The sequence below is a fragment of the Paramisgurnus dabryanus genome, chromosome 7, assembly GCF_030506205.2.
Source record: "Paramisgurnus dabryanus chromosome 7, PD_genome_1.1, whole genome shotgun sequence".
Classification (NCBI taxonomy): Eukaryota; Metazoa; Chordata; class Actinopteri; order Cypriniformes; family Cobitidae; genus Paramisgurnus; species Paramisgurnus dabryanus.
Genome location: NC_133343.1, coordinates 38,591,062 through 38,606,461, shown reverse-complemented (window position 1 = coordinate 38,606,461; position 15,400 = coordinate 38,591,062). Strand labels below are relative to the sequence as shown.

The following is a 15,400-nucleotide window of genomic DNA, read 5'->3' as shown; positions in this document are numbered from 1 at the left end:
ATGTACTTATTTCCATAGTACATACTTTCACTTATATTAGGGATACAAATATGCTTCTTATATGATGCCACCATGTAGTTTCACTTATATTAGGGATACAAATATGCTTAAAATATGATGACACCATGTACTTTCACTTATATTAGGGATACAAATATGCTTCAAATATGATGACACCATGTACCTTCACTTATATTAGGGATACAAATATGCTTCAAATATGATGACACCATGTACTTTCACTTATAGTAGTGGCACAACTATGTTTTTTATACAGCCTGCACATATATGTGTACTCATTCTACAGAACACACAATTCCAAGTCTTTTCAAATACAAACTTTACTCCATTTTTTTCAGCACAGACTTGACAAGTACAAACAAGTACAAACTTTTCAAGTAAAAACTTTAAATTCATTTACCATCAACTTCAGACTTTATTTTCTTTTTAAAGCCTTTTCAAAGCGCTCACTTTTTTCCCTCAGTATTACATTTTCAAACTTTTAGGCACATTTAAAACATTCCCAAACTCACTCGCTGAGGAAAAACACTCATTTTTAGTTAACATTTTTCCTGGACATTGTCAGTCTTAGCTCTGCCATCTTCCCATTCAGGTCTGTTCCAATCTGGCCAGCCGAAACGAGTGCTTTGACATAACTGCATCTGAGAAGGTACATTTTAAAGAAAAAGTTTTAGGTATAAAGCAGACAAAACACTGGTGGATAAACTTATCACAAAGATAAAAAAAACTTTATTCCAGTTTCTTCTAGTGCAAGTCCGTAAAATTAAGTGACAAAGTACGTGAATAGGCAAGTAAGGCCACACTTAGTGCAAGCATGGCGGCCAGTTTTGAACCAATTTAATTTGCAGACGAGATAGGGTCATAGTGCCAAACACCACCCTCCATCACCTCTCATCGAAACTTTTTTTTTTACGCAGAATGTGAATTTGAACACATACATTGAAAATTCTTGAATGCAGCCCCATCTGTAGCCCCATGAATGATTGTCCATTTGTTGGCAGATATCTCCACGGGTGTGGTTCGAAAGCAGGCACTAAGCCAAAAGGGCTGAAAGTAGCACAGCAGTTAAGGAACCTGACTAGTATGCTAGCCTAGAATTTGTGAGTTTGAATCCTGGTCACCACCGTTGTGCCCTTGAGCAAGGCACTTAACCCCAAGTTGAACTTTGTAAATGTACAAACAGTTTAATAAGAAGTAGGGCTGTCACTTTTTATTTGATATTCGAATATGCATTCAAACATGACGTGAAATATCCACTATAAATAAACCATCCGGTTTTTAAAATGCCATGTGTAGCGCATTTTTTACAGTTTAACACCTCGTAATAGGGAGGAAGCTGAGAGTGAGACCGACGGCAACTGTGCGCAAGACAGGGAAGACGTGGCTCCGGCTTCTGCAGACTTTTTTTTTGCTTTTTCTGTGTACATTTTTTGGATAATTCTGCGGAATTATTTTAAATATTAAAAAAAATGTATAAGAGAATTTAAGCCGTAAAAATTACAAAATTGCATCAAAAATAATTACTTTTTAAAGGCTTACAATGAAAATAATAACACCAAACCAAACAAGTGCTCTGAATTAAATTGGACCAACACAAACCAGATAGATAGAATTATAATTTGTATATAAAATTACATATATTATTGTTTTTAGTGTTATAGCAGAATAAAAAGCTTGTGTTAAACATTTGATTCTTACGGAGAAAATATACTCTCAAACTGGCGTAATAATCAATGATGTAACATGGCTGCAGCAGGCGTAGTTATATTACACACTGCCCGAAAATAGTCCCCTTGGTTACTTTCAACGGCAGGGGACTATTTTCGGGCAGTGTGTAATATCATTGCACCTCCTGCAGCCATGTTAAATCAGCAAAGTCACTGATTATTATGCCAGAATGAGAGTATAGGTCTAACCATATTTGCCTAGAAAATAGCAACTTTTAATTTCCGTCGGTCTTAGTACACAATGTAATTACAGAGTCAAGTTTTAAATAGGAAAAATATTGATACTCTTTGGTTATTTCTTAGCACGATGCTAATGGTCTGATCAGATTCAATGGATTGGATTGAATCAAATATTTAACTCTAGGGGAGCTGGAAAATTAGCATATTTTCAAAAAAAGTGAAATGTCCCTTTAATACATTTTCGTTATGAAATAAGCATGTATGAAGAATGTAAACCAAGGCTTTGAACCGGTTCAAGGAACGAAAACCAGAAACTTTTGATGTTTTGCAAGGAACAGAAACGAAACCAGAAACTTTCCAAAAATACATGTTCCGGAACAGAACCGTTAATTGAAAATAATGGTAACCGGTTAATAACGTTATTTTTTCAGTTCTTTGACAAGATTTCTGTGCAATTTGACTCTGTGAAGTTCACTTCCGGTCGTCATTGACTCAGAGAAATGAGAAGCTTGCCACCAGCAGGTAGCCTACTCAAGCCCAAGTCTCTAATGCTCAATCATAAGAGGTAAATATTGTAGGCTACCAAGTATCTCAAGATGTTTGTTTGTTTTTTTTAATACTAATTAGTGGTGTAACGGATCGCAGTTGGTCAGTGATCTGTACAGATCACAACCCACAGTTCAGCTCACATGCGATTTGCGGATTAATATGCAAATTTAAATAGGGTGAAAGTTGATCATTTGCACGTGTTTCAAAGGCTTGCAAATGTTAACACTTAAGTGATTTTAAACAATTTACCCACAAAAAGGCACTAAAATAAAAAAAATCTGTACACACAGACACACATGCATTTGAATGTGTCCGGCCCAACTCCAATTAGGGCTGTTACTTTTTATTCGATATTCGAATATGCATTCGATTTTTACAATGCAATGTAAACTTTATATTAAACAACAACAGCATTTATCTTGTAAACGGATTTGAAATGATCATGTGCTGACTGTCACACGTCACATAGACAACAGAGTCAAATGAGATCTGCTTAACTTAGCGGTAAGTTTAATTTTTTCTCAAATATCAAAGGGTTTGTGCACTCTATCATTAAAACTGATCAAGCAAACAGCACGCGCAGGGTTAATGTACTTGTCAATGACGGCTCACAAACGTGTGGGATAGGCTATGTATTTGTGCTTGTTGTCAAAGATATTACTTCTCACAAACACGCTCAAGCGCGGGATATGTTTGCTTGTCAAGCGCATTACATCCGCTGAGTTTTCCGCTGAAATCTGTGGGCGCGAAATCCGTTTGGGCTTCCTGCTGTTTAAGTTATTGTCTGTACCTGTTCTGAATAGTTTTCTTTTCATATAAGTTGTTATTTATAAGTTGATAACCTTCTGTTTCAAAAGTAAAAAAAAGTAATTCAGACAGTCCTGTTTATGACTGTCACTGTTAATAAATTTGTGATTGAATCTCCATTATGGTGGGTTTTTTTTTAATGCGCGCGGGGGGCACCTAGATATTCGAATATATTCGGATACATTGCATGATATTAGATATCCGTATGAATTTGATTTTTCTCAAAAGTGACAGCCCTAACTCCAATCAAATATGATTATCCCTATGCCCTTCAAAGATTAGAACTCTTGATGTATAAAATACATTTGGCAAATAAAGCACTGAAAAACATCTTAATTTTCACTTTATGTGGAGCGACTGTTTATGCAGCATCTTCTTCCCGAAGCGCCGTTTGGAATTTGTCCTCCGTCTGTGTGTGTGCGCGTGTGTTTAAGTGCACTTAACAAATGTAGGCATGTCAGTTATGCCGCTTACATAATTTAGCCTTTTTAATGTTCGATGACAAGATAGAGACTTAACTTATTAGTCTACATAATTTTTCTTAAGTTTAATGTCCTAATGATCAGCCTACTTATTTTTATGTCCCACAGCTGACATGGAACGTTATTAACCGGTTCGGGATTTTTATTTTTTTGTTCTAACTGGTTCAGGAACGTCAGCTTTAGGATTGAACCAAAAACCGGAAACGTTAAAATACTGTTTCTGTTCGGAATGAACCAATTGGGGAAAAAATCAGGTTCAAAGCCCTGATGTAAACTTTATATTAAATAACAAGAGCATTTGTCTTGTAAACTGATTTAAAATGATCACGTGCTGACTGTCGCATGTCACATAGACGACAGAGTGAAGTAAGATCTGCTTAACTCAGCGGTAAGTTTTATTTCTCAAATATCAATGGTTTGTGTGCTCTATCATTAAAAATGGTCAAGCAAACAGGACGGACAGGGTTAATGTATATGAACGCGCGCATACATAGGGTATGTATGTGTTAGGGCTGGGCAAAAAAATGGATATTTCAATTAATATTTTTTTTAAACGTGGTCGATTCAGAATCGATTTTTTTTTTCATATATTTTTCTGCAAACCTTGAACGTAAGCTTAACGTTCAACGATCAAATTACTAGTCTTCTTCACTAGATGTCACCCTCTTTTTTGCCTTGCGTGATGTTACCAAGGAGCCTGTCATTCTTTCATTCAGTGCTTAAAATGGCAGTTTTAGGTGCTTCATCGACGTTGATGCCACCTTCACATAAAAAGTAAGAGGTATGGAAGCATTTTAGTTTTCGCAAGCAAGACAACAACGATAGTGTTGTGGCTTTTAATTTCTTTTTATTAATTACCCACTTGTAAACTTATGTTCACTGTTGTTTTTTATTAATATAGTATTTGTATTAAATCTATATTCATTGAGTTGAATCGAGAATCGAGTATAAAAACAGACCCGAGAACTGGAATCGAAAATTGAATCGAGAATCGAAATCGAATCGATAGCTTGTGAATCGAAATTGAATCGATCTGGAACATCTGAATCGATACCCAGCCCTAGTATGTGTGCTTGTTGTCAGTGAAGATTACTTTTCAGAAACACGCTCAAGCGTGGGATATGTGTGCTTGATTCTTCTCAAAAGTGACAGCCCTAATAAGAAGATCCTTTATAAAGACAGTATATTATGCGTATACAGACAGGAGCCATCTTAGAAAACAGTCTCGATAAGTCGAGCAATGAATGTCGTGCTATATACATTTGACACCCCTATAATCCCTCCCACTCTGAAGTGTTGCTAAACTCAATGGAAAAGCTAACCAAGCCAAAGTAAAGTGAGCTGACTCAACCTTACCTGAAGGGTACTACGCAATGGAAAAGTGCCATTAGGGTGCAAAACCCCTTTAACCATAAAACAGGGTTAAAATTACGTGCTGTCTCTGATATTGTATATAACTACAATATAAAAACGTAAGATTTACATTACCATAACATCTTTACTCTGAAGAGTCGCCCAGCTTCTTCTAACTCAGTCAAGTCTTTTAGAGAGAGTGATAGAGGTAGTGTGATTAGTAGCTACTGAATACACTACAGTTTATACATTTAGTACATTACTTAATTACTTGCCATTTACCTTTCATTCTGTACCTTGACTGGATAATCCATCCATTCGCTGACCTTTAATAAAAAATACAAAGATAAACTTAATAATTAACACCTGTCACCGGTATCAACTGGCAGAAATTCACTCTTACCATACAGCATGTGAAAGAACTCAGAAAATCACTCTGATGGGCCTACAAAAAGAGAAATAATAAAAGGGGAAAACACTGCGATTAGGCAAGGTTTAAGCCATACATTAGTTGTAATTTTGGTGAGGTAGTATTGACTCCAGCCATGTCAAGCTAAAAGTGCTTGGCCTGCTTGCAATGTCTGCTTAAACACAAACATAACCCTCTCACTAAAATAAAAGTATAACTCTTACATAAAGATAAATATAAGGGATGTCAAAATGCATTAGATATGAACATTTTAAATATACTTATAAAGCACACCACCCTTTTGCCAGAAAGCTGCTTTTATATATATATAATTTACATGCAGATGTAACAGTTACATTACAATGTCTGTGAAAATGTCTGTACACGTTATTTTTCTAGAATTATTTCTCAAGTGACTGTTAGGCAACATAAATGTATTGCCTTTTTTTAAACAAATCGTATTTTGTAAATTATGAATTAACTGCATAAATAAGTGCCTTATTAATCACAGTTCCTTTAAGTACATGCTTCATAAGGTTAACCAGAATAATATAAACTGAAAGATTCTGAACAGTTTTGTGCATTGTGCAATAACATTAAATTAAGACATAACGTTACTAACAAAAACACCCAAGAAAAATTAAGCATCAAACCATAGTAAACCGCAAGCTACACGATTACTACGACAAAAACTTGCAAACCTCCCTAACAGTAATGACTAATTAGGCTGTAACAAACTAGACAACAAGAAACCTATGCAAAATATATTAAATATTTAAAACTTACTTCTAAAACCCCGCTGTGCTGTTGTCATCATCTCAGTCCTGTCAGATTTTCCCGGTCATTTTTGTTCTTCTGCGCTTTTGGCCTGAGTGGCGGTTGGCAACTGAAGGGTCATTAGCGCCTCCAACTGGACTGGGTGTAGCGCATTCAATAGGCAGTGGAGGAAATTTTTATTATATGCTATGTTCTTTTGACTATTTATTGTTAATTAAGCAATACATTTAACACAATTTAATGATAATAATAATATGTAAATTCGCTAAACAAACACTATACTAAAAGATATAAAAGCAACCAAATAAATAACATTAGGTTATTTATTCATTTATTAATTAACTTTACCAATCCCCGCACAAATAAAATAAAAAACTAAAATAAACTAAAATAATAAAATAAAATAACAATGTAATTGATTTGTGATTATTAATAATAATCATATCAACTTATCACTGTTTGTTAATATACAGAGACTTAGTTGGCAGTTTTCTGACTAAAGAAGTCATTTTTGTTAAAAGTAATTAAAATAGCTGTTGATTCCCCATAATGATCATACATTTCAAATCTTCTTGAACACTCACTTACATATTTAAAGATGATCTGACGAGATAATTTTTACTTGCTGTATAAAAGCAAAAACCTGTCTGATTGTGATCCTGGGGGGGGGGGTCTTTAGGTCACAAAACTAACAGGACTTCATAATATAGTATTTTTAATACAATAATGCAGTGTTTTCTTTGTCATTTTTGACAAATACATCCACAAAGTACCATAACCGTATGCCACAGTTTTAAAAATGCATCAGTATCACATGCATGTATGTTTACATACATTTATTAAATATGTGGAAAACAAATATTTATGTCACATATTTATAATTAATGTTGTCCATATATGCGAGAAACCAATACTATACTGTAATATATGCAGATATATGGTATCATATATTGATGACACCAAATATTTTTTTCACATGCTTGGACATATAAATGTTCATATATGTTGCAGGCATATATTGTGTTCTCAGATAAGTCAAATATATGTATACATATGTGGAAAACAAATATGTATGTCACATATTTATAATTAATGTTGTCCATATATGCGAAAAACCAATACTATAGTGTAATATATGCAGATATATGGTATCATATATTGATGACACCAAATATTTTTTTTCACATGTTTGGACATATAAATGTTTATATATGATGCAGGCATATATTGTGTTCTCAGATAAGTCAAATATATGTATAGATATGTGGAAAACAAATATGCATGTCACATATTTATAATTAATGTTGTCCATATATGCGAAAAACATCTCGGTTACATATGTAACCCTCGTTCCCTGAAGGAAGGGAACGGAGACGTCACGTCGTGACCGACGAATTGGGAACCGCTTCGCGGGTGACCTATCTGCTTCGAGAAACCTTTAAAACGCCAATGAACTTGGCATGCAGATAATTGCATCTGCCGGCGCCGCCCCGCCGCACAGGTATTTAATGAGCGGCAGGTGCAGTTATCAAATCAGCTATTTTTTGCTGAGAAAGCTGGACAGAAGGAAAGGGTCCGGCCGATATCAGCAGTGGAACAGCAAACTGTGGCGACGGGACGTGACGTCTCCGTTCCCTTCCTTCAGGGAACGAGGGTTACATATGTAACCGAGACGTTCCCTTTCAGTCGGTCACTACGACGTCACGTCGTGACCGACGAATTGGGAATCCCTACCAAAGCGCCACTGAAGCTGACCCTTCCAGTGCCTGCATAAACCCTCCGACTCTCCTCTTTAAGGGAACGGAAATGGGGTTGAAGCAGAGGCCGGTCACTACTTGTTCCTTAACCCACGATAGTGACTAGGCGAACTGGGAAGCGAACTCGTCAGGCGGGACTAAGATCGCTGCGGAAAGAAAACCCTCTAGGGGTCTACCACTAAGGTGATGGATAAAAAGACACGAGGTCTATAAAAAATACACTCTCTTAGCAACACTAGAGAGGCGCGGAACGAACTCCGCTAAGGGAAACATGGTAAATCAGAAACTTTCCACGGAAATACTCACAAAGAAACCACTAGGGGGCGCAATGTGGGCGCTAGCCTCACCCAGATAGTCAAGGATACATCTAGTGAGAGGCTGGCAGCCGATGCTCCGCAACATCGGCCACCAAGCGGTGGAGGAGACAAAAAACAGCTTTTTGTAACGTTTTTGCCTTAACTGCCTTCCATAATGGTGCGGTCGTGCAGCACCGAAAAGAAAGGCACCAAGCCGACACAGGAGCCGTTCCTCGATGTTCTCACTGATCTGACGAGAGAACTCGAGAGGATACCGGCTCAACACGAACACTATAGAATCTAGTGAACGTATTAGGTGTCGCCCAGCCAACAGCTCTACAAATATCTGAAAGTGAGGAACCACGAGCCAAAGCCCAAGATGAAGCCACGCTTCTGGTTGAATGGGCTCTCAACCCAAAAGGGCAAGGAATGCCCTGTTTTTCATAAGCCAGGGCGATTGTGTCTACAATCCAATGAGACATCCTCTGTTTAGTGACAGCTTTCCCTTTCTGCTGACCACCGTAACAGACAGAGAGCTGTTCTGAGGTCCGAAAGCTTTGAATGCAATCCACATACACACGTAATGCACGCACAGGACATAACAAAGCCATGGCTGGGTCTGCCTGCTCCAAAGGCAGCGCTTGTAAATTCACCACGTGATCTCTAAAGGGAGTGGTGGGAACTTTAGGCACGTAGCCCGGCCGGGGTCTTAGTGTAACGCTGGATTCAACCGGTCCGAACTGAAGGCACGAATCGTTGACCGAAAATGCATGAAGATCCCCTATCCTTTTAATAGAAGCCAATGCGAGGAGCGTCAACGTTTTCATAGTGAGAAACCTGACGCTCACAGTCCGCAGAGGCTCGAAAGGGCAGTCCTGAAGGGCTTTCAGCACCATGGACAAGTCCCAAGGAGGAATAGAGGGAGGGCGCGAAGGATTCAGCCTCCCTGCACCTCTTAAAAACCTAATGACCAGATCGTGCTGACCCACAGATCTACCGTCTATGGGTACGTGATGCGCGGATATTGCCGCGATATCTATTTTAATGATAAGTGTCTTCTCCAAGCGGTGCTGGAGATATAAAAGCACAATACTGATCGAGCATTCCCGGGGGTCCTCTCGTTGAGAAGTACGCCATACAACAAACAGGTTCCATTTCAGCGTATACGCCTGCCTCGTAGACGGCGCTCGCGCTACAGTGATGGTGTTAGATACCGCCTGGGGTAAATCACCTAAAACCTCCGCGCCCCGTCCAGAGACCACACATGGAGGTTCCACAGATCGGGGCGAGGGTGCCATAATGTGCCAGGGAATCAGCCAGGGAGGGACTGTCGCGAGGAGAGTGAATTCTGTTAAACCAATTCCTAGTTGTCCGGTACGGCGCAACTAATAGAATGCGCTCCTCGTCCTCCCTGACTTGCACAGTGTCTGCGCAATAAAGCTTACTGGGGGGAAACCCCGCGGCCAGCTGTGTGCCAGTGCATTCACGCCGAGTGTTCCCTCGGATAATGAATAAAACAGGCGACAATGGGTTGTCTCTGAAGAAGCAAACAGATCTAACTGCTCTGCCGAAACATTTCCAAAACAGCTGAACCGACCGGGGGTGGAGCCGCCACTCGCCGGGGCGCGCTACTCGTGAGAGCGCGTCTGCCGCTGTGTTCAGCGACCCCGATATGTGAATGGCGCGAAGAGACCTCAGATACTTCTGACTCCAGAAGAGGAGAGACGGGCGAGATGCGACAGGTGACGAGAGCGCAGACCGCCTTGGCGATAGATATACGCTACAGCCGCAGTTTTGTCGGTGCGCACTAATACATCTTAAGCATCGAATCGCGTTGATGAAACGGACGAGCGCAAGATATACAGTGCACAGCTCGAGGCAATTTATGCCAATGTCGCTGGAATGTCGACCAGACCCCCGAAGCGACGAGCCCGCCGTACGTAGCTCCCCACCCCGTTGTAGAGACATTTTTGCCAACAATAGCATGCCTGGAGACCTATCTCAGTGGCGCATCCACACCCTGAGAACCGCTGGGTCTGACCACGGGGTGAAAGTGTGACGGCATCTCGATGTAATTATAATACTGTGAAAGCCGGTGAGCCACGCTCTCCTCGGGACTCGGTCATAAAGCCAACACTGAAGCGGTCTCATATGGAGCAGCCCGAGCGGTGTCACAGCCGCAGCTACTGCCATATGCCCCAGAAGTTTTTTTTTTTTTTTATTATTTTAGTGGAACCGCAACCCTGCCTTTAAATGTTTAGGCAAGTCAGAATTGACTGAACACGCGCTTCTATGAGACGTGTTGTTAAATCGACCAAATCCCGTTATATTCCGAGAAAAGAGATCCTCTGCACGGGGCAAAGTTTACTCTTTTCCCAGTTTACCTGAAGACCGAGACGAGCGAGGTGTTTAAGTACACGATTTATGTGTGTGCACAGCATCTGACGAAACTGAGCTATTATGAGCCAATACGCCAAAAGGCAAACACCGCTCTCTCTCTCTCAGGGGCTGCAGTGCGCCCTCCGCAACTTTCGTGAAGACACAGGGAGAGAGAGAGAAGCCCGAACGGTGAGACTTTGTACTGATATGCCCACCCCTCGAACACAAAGCAGAGAAACGGCCTGTGTCGGGGAAGTATGGAGACATGAAAGTACGCGTCCTTCAGGTTGAAGGCTGCAACCCAATCCTGGGGGCGGATGCATTAAAATATGCTCCTCTGCGTAAACATTTTGAACAGCATTCTGTGAATGTGAATTCTGTGAATTCTCGACTCAGTACGCAGATCTAGGATCGGACGCAACCCGCCACTCTTCTTGGGTACAATGGAGTAAGGGCTGTAAAGCCCCGACTTTATCTCGGCTGGAGGGACCGGCTCGCTCGCGTCCTTCGCCAATAGGACAGCAATCTTCCGCACGCAGTACGTGCGCATCGGCAGCCTTCAACGTGGTGAAGCCTGAATATTTGAGAGGTAGCCGGGCACATTGAATGTATAACCGAGACGGATCGTGCGTAAAAGCCAACGCGACGGGCTGGGAAGCTCTTTCCAGGCCCCCAGATACCGAGCGAGAGGAAATTAACGGCACGATGTGTACCCGTGGCGAGCGGAGACGGGGAACTCAACGACGCGAGCTCTTTGGCCGCATTGTGAGATGTTGTGTGTAATGAAACACTCACCCGAAACCGCTGATGGATGCTGAGCAAAGGGGCTCCCTTGTAGATGTCCCGCTCGATACATCCGCTGGCGAATGAGGAAGAGGAGAACGTAGGGTTTTGAGCCCGTCCGAAGCTCCTATATGCCTCCGGGGACCTGGAGAAAGAAGAGGAATTCGCTCTTTGAGGTTAGTGGGTGCCGATTGAAGTCGGCGGAACACAAAACGAAACCAAGGATTCCCCACCCGGCCCTCCTACGGGGTGGGGGGGAGAGTGATGTTTTCACCATCTCCTGACGAGCGATCCTCTCCATCTTCAGGTCGCCCGACTCAGAGCCGCTAAGTTTCATTTTCCACCTTTGTAGCGGGCTGAGTGGGCGGGTGAGCAGCTTACGACAGGTTCCTCAGAGCTGCCGGGATGAAGGAACGAAAAAAGCCGTAGCAGGACACCCTCGGCGGAAAGCAGACCAATATACTGACGTAACGGAGGGGGCAGCTAGGCTCCGACGTGGCATGAAGCCTCAGTCTGCTCTAAAGCGGCCGATCAGTGTTGGACACTCTCAGCCGCGTCGCCGAAATGGCTGGTCTAAAAAGGAACATTAGGGCGATTATTAATGACCTACTTAATGCCCGCAAGACACAACCAGAGATGGCGTCCCTGGACCACCGGGGGGTGGGCATAGCACGTCCGGCGGCCTGTGGGGTGAACCCAGTCGCTCGTAGCGCCAGGTCAGAGCCACACAGGATTCTTTAGTTGCCGGACCGTGACCTCGCCTGTGCAGATCCTTCAGTGCCGTAGCCTGGCGGACCTGCATCGCGCCATGGCGCGCACGGCAGAGGCCGCCTCTCACAAGCCCGTGGGTCTGTGAGGGGAGGGAGGCTGGTCTCTTGGAGCAGCATAACCCTTAGCAGCCCCGCCGTCAGGAGAGGTGAGAGGTGATGGCTGAACGGTCGGTTCCGGGAGGAAAACGAGTTTTCCACGACCGTGTCAACCAACATGCACCCCGGGAAGAAAGGCACAGAAGGTTGGGGCTGTTCTTGCAGTCCTGAAGTGCCAATCATCTAGGCGGGACGGTGCGGGTGGGGGAGGAGCTCTCCGCTCCACACAGACCGTCTCCGCGCTCCCGAGCGTACATGGCCGCCACTCGGGGTCGAGCACGGGAGCCCCTACCCAACCCGAAGGCGGGAGTGGGTCCGAGTCGGCGACCGAATAGACGACCCCCTCTCCGATGCTGTGACAGACATAGAATCCTCGTGAGGACTGAAAGAGGACGAGAGCACGTAGAACACGCGCCACCCGTCTCTTACGGCACCTCTGGCTGTGGATGGGGGTGCTGAGAGTCACTGGACGAACCAGCTAACCGATTCAGCACCGTCTATACGGAGATAAGATTTCCGGAGTTTTGCCACCGCACCTTTAACGGGGCTCCGCAACGGAAAAAAGGGGGTGACGTTCCCGGAGGTACGAAACCCGTCTCCGCCATCCAAGAGGTTCACGCTCTCTTAGGAGTATGAACCCTCCACGAACGCCGCCTCAGCATGCACTCTTGCGCACGAGAGAGGACGATCGTGGCCACCCGGGGACCCATACATTGCCGCATCCAGAAACACGGACAGAAAGACATCTTTAAAAAGACGCTCCTGCCTCAGTGCAAGTGAAATGCTGTCTTTAAAAAGACGCAGAACACCGCAATACTCTTTTAGAGGAAACACTCTTTTAATGTGCTGATGTTGATGAAGCACACAGGGGAACGGCTACGCACACACTCAACTAAGAGTGAGAAAAAAAAAAATTAAAAAGAGAGGTGGAACACCCGCGAGCCTCCGCTGAAATGCCTTTGCCCAACCAAATCAAACACGCAGAGTTCTCCAAAGAGCAGAGAGTAGCTTCTCATGAGCAGTCAGTCTGCCAGCTTTCGAAGCTAAAAAGCTGATTTGATAACTGCACCTGCCGCTCATTAAATACCTGTGCGGCGGGGCGGCGCCGGCAGATGCAATTATCTGCATGCCAAGTTCATTGGCGTTTTAAAGGTTTCTCGAAGCAGATAGGTCACCCGCGAAGCGGTTCCCAATTCGTCGGTCACGACGTGACGTCGTAGTGACCGACTGAAAGGGAACCAATACTATAGTGTAATATATGCAGATGTATGGTATCATATATTGATGAAACCAAATATTTTTTTCACATGTTTGGACATATAAATGTACATATATGTTGCAGGCATATACTGTGTTCTCAGATAAGTCAAATATATGTATAAATATATGTCATACTATGTAAAATATATGTACATATATGGCCATATATTACATTTTTGTATGGGGATTTTGGAGGATCCTCCCAGGACCACACTTTGGTTCTGGGGGGATTCATCAGGGCGGCCTCAGCTTTTATTTTTTGTCCGGATAATAAGAGTGTATCTCTTGAAATCAAAACCTAAGACTGAAGATTGTTTCATTTGAGGAAAAGGAAAACCACAACATTTGGTGCTGAAACCCAGGATAGAAAAGAGCTGGACAGTCAAACCACCTGGGCGAACCTGACGAACAACACAAACAACGTATGGCCATATACTAAGGTAAGCACTTTTTGCTTGAATCTGTATTTGACTTACTGATTGGTTGGCTTTGTTGATCACAGTGACTTGAAAACAAATTTTAAGTGAAGAGAACGCGTAATTGTTGCCTATATCTGTGGGTGTAAGTGTATGATATAGAAGTCTGTGCTTGTGGTCGGAAGTGTTATGGCACAGAGGTCAATGTCGTGTGGTCGGAAGTGTTTATCGATATTGACAGTATACCGCGTAAAGTGGTATTTTATTGTTTTAGTTGGCCATGTGGTTGGAGGTGCAATGGTCCTTTTGTTTTGGTATATAAGTTAAACCGTGTTTTTTATTGGAACTGTGAGTATGTTTGCAGCTGCAGTGTGTGAGTGAGTGAGAGAAATATGAACTTGCATCTGGTAAGCAGGGAGAGAGTTTCCCTTGGGCAGTCTCTGCAGGCTGCAAAGGGGGGTGTAATTGCTGTCCTGTGAGTGTAGGGTGAATGAATACTGGGTTAGAGTGTGGAATAATGAGCCCTAAAAAATAAAGAGAGCCCAAATAAATAAAGGGTTTGACATAAATGCTAATGGGTTATTACTGAAAAATGGTTTGGTTAACAATTTGGTTTATAGGTTATCAAGCATACATTTGAAATTTAAGGTTTGGTCAAACAATTGACACCAGATGGGACATCAAAAAGAGCACAGAACCAGAGACTACAGCTTACTTTCTCGATGGGCAATGCAATCAGGTGGCCACCTAAAGAGATGAACAATTTTGCTTGTTTAAAGATTGTATTGTTCACCTGAGATGGCTCGTGGTGGTCAAATCTCAAATACTCTTCCAAATTTAGGAATAAAAAGGCAAATTAAAGATTATTAGATTAAATGATGAGAATAAAGGGTTTCATTTTTAAAAAGAATGTGGGCTAGGACAGATGATGGTTTATTGTGTGAAGGAGTTTTATTTTGTCGTTGAGTGGCTTGGATAAAGATTTAATGTTAAGTTGAGAAAACGCATAAGAAGTTTCATGCAAGAGTCGTGAGGAACCTGAGTGTTACCGTGTCAAGGCAGACACGTTGGGGTTCAGAGAAGAGTACTCAAATCCTGTAGGTCAGGTACGGTCTATGTGTTATTTGTCTTGTTGTTTTGAAAGGCCCGGGCTGATGAAAGATATTGTTTTTGTTTTATTTGTCATGTCGGATTGGTAAATTGTGTAAGTGAATCTTTTCCACGTTGATGGAAGTGTAGTGGAAAGATGAACTTGGCCAGGTATTCTAGGTAGAGTTGTTTGATTTAGATTTGTGTGAGAATGTAATATGTCTGTGATGGCATGAGTCTGTGTGAGCA

The 15,400-nt window shown here is 42.3% G+C and overlaps 2 long non-coding RNA genes across 3 annotated transcripts in view; both read right to left on the bottom strand.

The window, feature by feature from the left end:
* The window catches only part of LOC135734354 (uncharacterized), a 352,561-nt gene that overhangs the window by 235,414 nt on the left and 101,747 nt on the right, over positions 1–15,400 (bottom strand). The window lies entirely within an intron of this gene.
* Positions 324–6,492, bottom strand: LOC135734350 (uncharacterized). Its single transcript, XR_010527287.2, has 5 exons — positions 6,315–6,492; positions 5,523–5,564; positions 5,402–5,445; positions 5,255–5,306; positions 324–662 (listed from the first exon to the last, which is right to left on the bottom strand). It is a non-coding gene; the product is annotated as an uncharacterized lncRNA (long non-coding RNA).